Below are 7,995 nucleotides of genomic sequence, written 5' to 3' on the forward strand. Positions count from 1 at the left end.
TAGGGCATCTCCAACCAACACTAAAAACATTAAAAAAGAAGATATTCTTATATCCAACCCAACAATAAAACACCAAAAAAAGATAGGGCTCAATAAAATAGGCTTTTATATTCGGAGGTAATAAAATGTGTGAACTATTTTTTATATTAATATCGCAATGAGATCTTATAGTCTTATATATATATATATATATATATATATATATATATATAGATTAATAGTTTAATATACAAAATAATTTTTTATATTTAGTTTATAATTTATTTATTTTGTGATTTCAAATTATAAATTAATTTAAAATAATTTAATTTCCATTAATATGAAATAATATAGATTTTGGTTATCCACATTGATTAGAAATTGATACGTCGATAGAGAAAGATTAATATATAAGAGAAGGAGAAGATCCCTTTGAACATTAAAAGGTTCATTTGACTATATAAGCCATTTATCTTTCAATTTTAGGAGTAGTGGTTATTTTTTTTCTTTATAAAACTCAATCAATAGCATCAATATTCATCATAATAATCTCTCTCTCTCTCTCACACACACACACACACACATATATATATATATATATATATATATAAGTATTGATGTGGCACCCTAAAATTTGAGTATTCTTCATTCTTGAATTGCGATTGAATTTTGTCTAACCCACATTGATATATATATAGATGAAATATTGACAATGAATGGCGGGCATAACAAGATGTTGAGATGCCTTTGTGGCAAGTCATGAGACTAGCTTCTCTTGACCGATAGTCTAAAATCACGTGGTTGGATCATTGTGACTAGGCTTCCGAACATATGGGGTTGGCCTATTTTAGCCAACCTTTTTTTTGTGAAAAAGTTAATCTATACTAAAAATTAATTGAAGAGATAATTTGTATATGGTTTTGAAAGTACAGTTGATGCGACACCCTAAGATTTGAATATTCTTCAATCTTGAATTATGATTGAGTTTTGTATTATCCCACATGGGTTGAGAGTTGAAAGATTGACAAAAATGGTTGATATGTAGAATGAGGTTGAGATGTCTTTCTGACAACTCGTGAGATTGGTTCCTCTTGGTTGATTCTCTAAACAGTTGTGGTTAGATCGTTTTGGCTACACATGGGGTTGGTTCATTTTTGTAATAACCACAAAAAAAATGGAATTGATAGTCGTTAAATTTCAAGGACATGTAGTGTAAATGCAATCAAAGTGAAGGGTTTAGACCCTAAAATTGAATGTAATTTAATGATAGGAAACCCAATGGTCATGAAACCTACAACCATTAATCTTGGCTTATCGTTTCATATCCCATGAAACCGCCGATGACAGTATAAAATGAGAGGTTGTAGCTTTATGTGAAGTTTGGGGGTCAAGAAGGAGAACTATTGTGAGAAAATACGACGGTGGACGCTGTAATGAGAGTCGACGGTGTTGTACATCACATATAGTTCGATGCCAATCGGGAGACGTTAGCCTCTTCAGAGAATGGTTTGGACTATGACTTGTATAGTGAGTTACACATGATTTATTAAAATGGTTGCATGCCTTATTATCCACAAGTTGTTTGAAGTTTCTCGAGATTTTTGATATGTTATATATGCGCGAAAAATTCAATATTTTTATAATATGTGTTTTGAGTATTTGTGTGTCAATGAGGATGTACTACAATATGATTTGTAAAGAAGAGCATGCTTTGTGAGCTTGCCTGAGCCGTAAGTGCGGACATGTTGTGTGAGTTCGCCAGGTAAAGTTGTGTGGGTAGACATCTCTCATGACGTTGTTGCTTTGTGATGTAGTCACCCACTGTAATACCTTTATTTTGTGAAAAATATTAATCTCATCTAGGCATGCTTAATTTATGAAGCTTAGTGAAATTTGTTTATTGTAAAAATTGTTGTTCATGCATGAAAACCGTGGATTCACTGGGCCTAAGGCTCACCCAAAACTCTTTTAAAACTTTTTCACCCAAGTGGCTATTTGAGTGGGAAAGAAAAGTGCAATAAAGAGAGATAAGGATTTCCTCCAAAGAAGGATATGTGCAGATCAAGGCATTGTTATATAGAGCAAAGTTATGCTCCTCAAAATTCTAATTTAGATGGTGATATAATTTATAAGATTAGAAATTTTATTTTCGCTGCAATGTAAGTGTTTGATCTTGAGATACAAATTTTGTTATATTTAAGTATTCAAAAAAATTTGGGATGTTACAAGTGGTATCAGAGCAAAGTTTAAGTGAATTAGGTTACTTAAACCTAAACTTAAACTGAGAATGGAAGATTTTATTATTGATAGATGTGTGACTAAAGATTGATTTATAGTGATGAGGGTGGTGAATTATGTTAATTTGGGGTTAGTCTTAAACCAGATTAAAGTAGAGAAGTCATTAGATGGTTTAATATCCTTGGATATAATGATATTGATAGAGATGTGTTTATGCAAAACATATGGTAAGATAAGATAAAATAGATGTAGAGTGGTGTTGGTGGATAAAGTTTCGGTGACAAACTGCACTAATTTGCTTTAGCGGGGAAAGCAGATGTTTAGCTTTGAGAATAGTAGGAACTCAAAGTATTGATGATATAGTGAGTTGATTCATCCCATATTTGAGTTGGGGGATCATTTCTTATATCAATTTAAGGAAAGATCAAATAGTCAGATATGAGATTAGCAATGAAGGCATTCGTGTAATCAATGATGATAACAAATTCATGGTAAGTCGATGATCTTGATTGGATGCACGACTAGTTGAARGATTTTTCAATCGAGTTGGAATGTCGATATCATATGTAAATCCTATGAGAAGATCTAAGGGTTCTCAGATGATTAGTTTATTAAAGTAAAAGACACCAAATCAGTGTGCGAGATGGTCTTAGAGTGTAGAAGACTATAATTGATTATTCCAGTAGGACATTGGGGTTATAGTATCCTCTATAGGTATCTCAAGAGTGGTTGAAAAATGATATTAACTTATTGATTTTATGAAAGTAACTATTGTTAGTAGGTATGTATTGCTTTGAACAATATATAAAAGCAAGAAGGTGGTAAAAAAAAGTGTTAATGATTATAATCATGTATCACGTTTAGTAAGTAAGAAATATTTTGTGGTTAAATAATAAGGCTTATCCATGCATACGACTTCTAAGCCATAAAAAGGGGACATTGGAATTGTTCGCTTAGTTGTAGCTAGGAAGACATCATGCTAGAATAGTGTAAACATGCATGGAATGTTTTGCATTAAATCAAAGATAAGTAAGTTACGATATAAGTTCAAGGTGATGAAATAAGTAAAGATGTGCACTTAAAACCATCAACATTTTGAATGAGGCGTAATATCCTAAATGTCAACGAGGATGTAAATGGTCATTATCAAGAGCCTCGTTTAAGAATGACTAATAGACGATATATAAGGGTATGAATTGGGTCGTGAGAACCAAATGGTGGCATGTGTGTTATGAAAGGGGAGTTAATTGATTAGTTGGTATAACAAGTAGCAAAGTCGACTGATGGTACGCACTTATCGTCAAAGGAGAGAGTTGTGACTAGATTCTAGGATGAACACAATGATGATATAAATGAAAAATGGGTTAAGTTAATTTATATGGTTGCAGAAGGATGAATTCAAATATGAATCTGGTGAAATGCTGAAATAACTCAAGGGTTGGTAGTCGACTAATGACTTGGTCAAAGTCAAAAATAAACATAGTACTGTGATCTTTAAGCACATCACTAAAATGTGAAGTGATAAAGGAATCAAGAAAAAAACTTGAGGATGGAAGCGATAATGTGCAGATTAATGCGTTATCGGTGTAAAAACTAGTCCTCCAGTAAGAAATATCTAGTGTAGTGAAAGAAAGTATGGGTACCGGAATCGGTAAGAGAAGACTATGTTAAATCAAAACCCTTCAAAGAATGATTGACATGTTTCAGATGCCACAAAAGGATGAAGGAATGAATATTAAAGGTAAAACTAAAAGTAAAGATAGTTGAATTGAAATAAGGTTAGAGAAAGCAATATGGAAATATAATAAGATACATGGTGAACTTCATCATCTTGGTATCTATGATTGCTAATGTTAGCATGATCTGGAAGTGCTAAAATTGGAGTAAAATGATGATGTTTGTGTAGTCAGGAAGACTAAATGTACATCAATTATCATGAAGTATGTAATGTAACCATATAATATCATAAACTTGATCGGGCTGGAAAGTAAATGAAGTATGCCAGAGATTGGAAGGAAGAACGAGAAGTATGCCAAGAGTGTCATTGCCAGATTAGACAGGGGAATTTTTTTTTGTATATAATGATGTTACAATGTTGGAACTATGAGGTATATCGGTGAAAAGGGGAAATAATATAATATTTATGTCATGGCAATTGAAAATGTATGATTTGAAATTAGTAGCAGTGGTAGTGGAGTTCAAAATATGGAGGCATTATCTAAAGAATGGATTGTWTAGCCTATACTCGATAGCAAAAGACATCTCAAGGGCAAGAGAAAAGCACATGTATGTATAAATGCATGAATATGAAAATGTGTGATGTTAGATGCATAGTTGAATTATGAAAGAATTTACGAGGAATATGACGAATGCTTGCATGTTGCCATATTTTGTAGATAATAATAATATGGTGGTATCTATGTGTGGTAACCTTTAGTGACATTTGGAATAACCGGTTAGACTTAATGCGTTCACTTATAATTAATGACTATCAAAGGAGTACTCGAGTAGAGCAACTCGAAGAGTTATGTGATAAATGCCAGCCGGTTTGTCGAACTAACATCGAAAATAAAAAAGACATATGGATGGACCGAAGGTGGTCCATCGTTCATTAGAAAATATTTCTCAAGTTAGAGATTGATAGAAGATTATTGGGATATGAATAAGTTATTCTCAAGGATGAATGGATGTTTAGAACATCAGACAATAAAACAGTTGGTATAGTGAAATTTATGGCACAATATATCTAATTTAAGAAAGTGTTTAGTAGTCAAAAAGGAAGTCGTAACTATTAACGATGTTAAGAAAAGATAATAAAAAAACTAAGAAGCAAAGGGATTTCTCTCGTGAATGTTCAATGAAGACGTCATAATGGTTCGGAGGCTACTTGGGAACTTGATAAGGGAACGAGATTGAGATTTCCTCATTTATTTGCATAGGGCAAATTTCGAGGATGAAATTTTGTTAAGGGGGAAAGTTTGTAATAACCAAAAAAAGAAAAGAGGAAAGGAATTAGTAGTCGTTAAATTTCAAGGACTTATAGTGTAAATGCAATCAAAATGAAGAGTTTAGACCCTAAAATTGAATGTAATTTAATGATAGGAAACTCAATGGTCATGAAACCTACGGCCATTAATCTTGGTTTATCGTTTCATATTCCGTGAAACCGCCGATGACTTAGTATAAAATGAGAGTTTGTAGCTTTATGTGAAGTTTGGGGATCAAGAAGGAGAATTATTGTGAGAAAATGCGACAGTGGATGCTGTAATGAGAGTCGACGGTGTTGTACATCACATATAGTTCGACGTCAATCGGGAGACGCTAGCCTATTCAGAGAACGGTTTGGACTACGACTTGTATAGTGAGTTACACGTGATTTATTTTTAAAATGGTTGCATGCCTTATTATCCACAAGTTGTTTGAAGTTTCTCGAAATTTTTGATATGCTATATATGCCTGAAAAGTTCAATATTTTTATAATATGTGTTTTAAGTATTTGTGTGTCAATGAGGATGTACTATAATAGGATTTGTAAAGACGAGTATGCTTTGTGAGCTTGTCTGAGCCGTAAGTGCGGACATGCTGTGTGAGTTTGCCAGGTAATGTTGTGTGAGGTAGACATCTCTCATAACGCCGTTGCTTTGTGATGTAGTCACCCACTGTAATACCTTTATTTTGTGAAAAATATTAATCTCATCAAGGCATGCTTAATTTATGAAGCTTAGTGAAAATTGTTTATTGTAAAAGTTGTTGTTCATGCATGAAAACCGTGGATTCACTGGGCCTAAGGCTCACCCAAAACTTTTTTAAAACTTTCTCACCCAGTCGGCTATTTGAGTGGAAATAAAAGTGCAATAAAGAGAGAGAATGATTTTCTCCAAAGAATGATATGTGCAAATCAAGACATTGTTATATACAGCAAGTTAAGCTCCTCAAGATTGTAATTTAGATGGTGATATAATTTATAAGATTAGAAATTTTATTTACGCTGCAATGTAAGTGTTTGATATTGGGATACTAATTTTGTTATATTTAAGTATTCAAAAAAAATTGAGATGTTACAATTTTGATCAATTCTCTTTTTGCAAGAAGGGTTAATTGATATTAAAAAATAATTATACATATAATATTTATGTAACACCCCCATACTCCACATTTGCATAAAACACATATTTCATTACATAGAAACATGAATTACATCAAAAGGTCCCACTAGTACATGGATTGCTATATGTACAAAATCTACATATAAAAATTCCAAAACGAATCCTGTACTACTACATGTAATATAACATGTATCCTTCAAAAGCAGACAATGGGTTAGGAAAATAATCACATTTTCCCTTTCCCTTTTATATCCCCGGACCCAGCTATTCCTGCATTKCATAATTTAAAACAGAAAATGAGGGTTAGACCATACGGGTCTAGTGAGTAAATCCCCTGTTTGCAAATGCAGGGTGCCAAACACCAAAATATGATAATGTAATCTTGGTTTCGAAATATAGTGCAATAAAACAATTGATGCAGTCCACAATGCCATGCATAAAGAAGTATATTCAAGAGACTCACTTCTTTAAAATATTTCTAAACAGAAATCTTTCCCAGTATCAAAACTTTTGAATGAAAATACCATTCCTTTAACAGGAAAGATTTAAGGCAAAACTTGCCTGATATGACAAACCATTTTCCCCTTCTCAATAACATCTAAATTATTACTTCTAAATAGGAATAATATCTYYARTTCATCAGGTCACAAAGAAATGATGATTCAAAGTTATTAGATCCAATTTAGTAATAATAATAAGAGTTATAATAATAACATCCCCATATGACAATGCCACCCTTGTTCCAAGTACACCTCTCATTGATATGTCACCCTTATTCCTCCAATTTTAACAGAGCTACTTATCAGAACAGACATAAGTCACCACGTCTGAAAGTACTCATCCCCAGTTCCAAGCCAGAACAGACATAAGTCACCACGTCTGGGGAACTACCTTTTAAAACTCACTCCCATACCAAAACAGACTTATGTCACCACGCTTGGTAGGAAGGTTTTAAAAATATAGTTTTATACCAAAACAGACCTAAGTCATCACGCTTGGTAGAAACATTTCCCAAAATCCCGTTCCAATACCAAAACAGACTTACGTCACCACGCTTGGTAGGAACATTTCCCAAAATCCCGTTCCAATACCAAAACAGACTTACGTCACCACGCTTGATAGGAACATTTATCAAAAACTTATTCCATACCAAAACAGACTTACGTCACTACGCTTGGTAGGAATATTTCTTTTAAAAGATATAAAATAATCATTTTTATGAATCAAAATAAATAAATAAAATAAATATTTAAAAACTTATAAAATTTTCAACAAAGATATCCGGACAACAAGTCCGGTCAATAACTACCCGGTTTACAAATCCGGTCAACTAATCCGGTCAACAACCATCCGGTTTACAATTTTAGACAAAAGTCAACTTTGTCCGGACATCAAATCCGGTCAACACCCCAAATATTATTTGAACGGTTTAACACTTAGAATAATAATTCATATTGAGCGGATAACAAATCCGGTCAATAGTCCGTTCAAGATTTACCTGGTTTAAGACTAAACCGCTCATCAATCCGTTCAAGGTTTGTCTGGTTTAAGACTAAACCGTTTATCACTTAGCTGGTTTACAACTCCGGTCAATAATCCAGACCATAAACCTCTCAAGCTAAACCTCCCAAGCTAAACCTCTCAAGCTAAACCTCTCAAAATAAACTCTCAA

This window comes from Cynara cardunculus (genome assembly GCF_001531365.2).
Source record: "Cynara cardunculus var. scolymus isolate 2C chromosome LG 2, CcrdV1, whole genome shotgun sequence".
Taxonomy (NCBI): domain Eukaryota; kingdom Viridiplantae; phylum Streptophyta; class Magnoliopsida; order Asterales; family Asteraceae; genus Cynara; species Cynara cardunculus.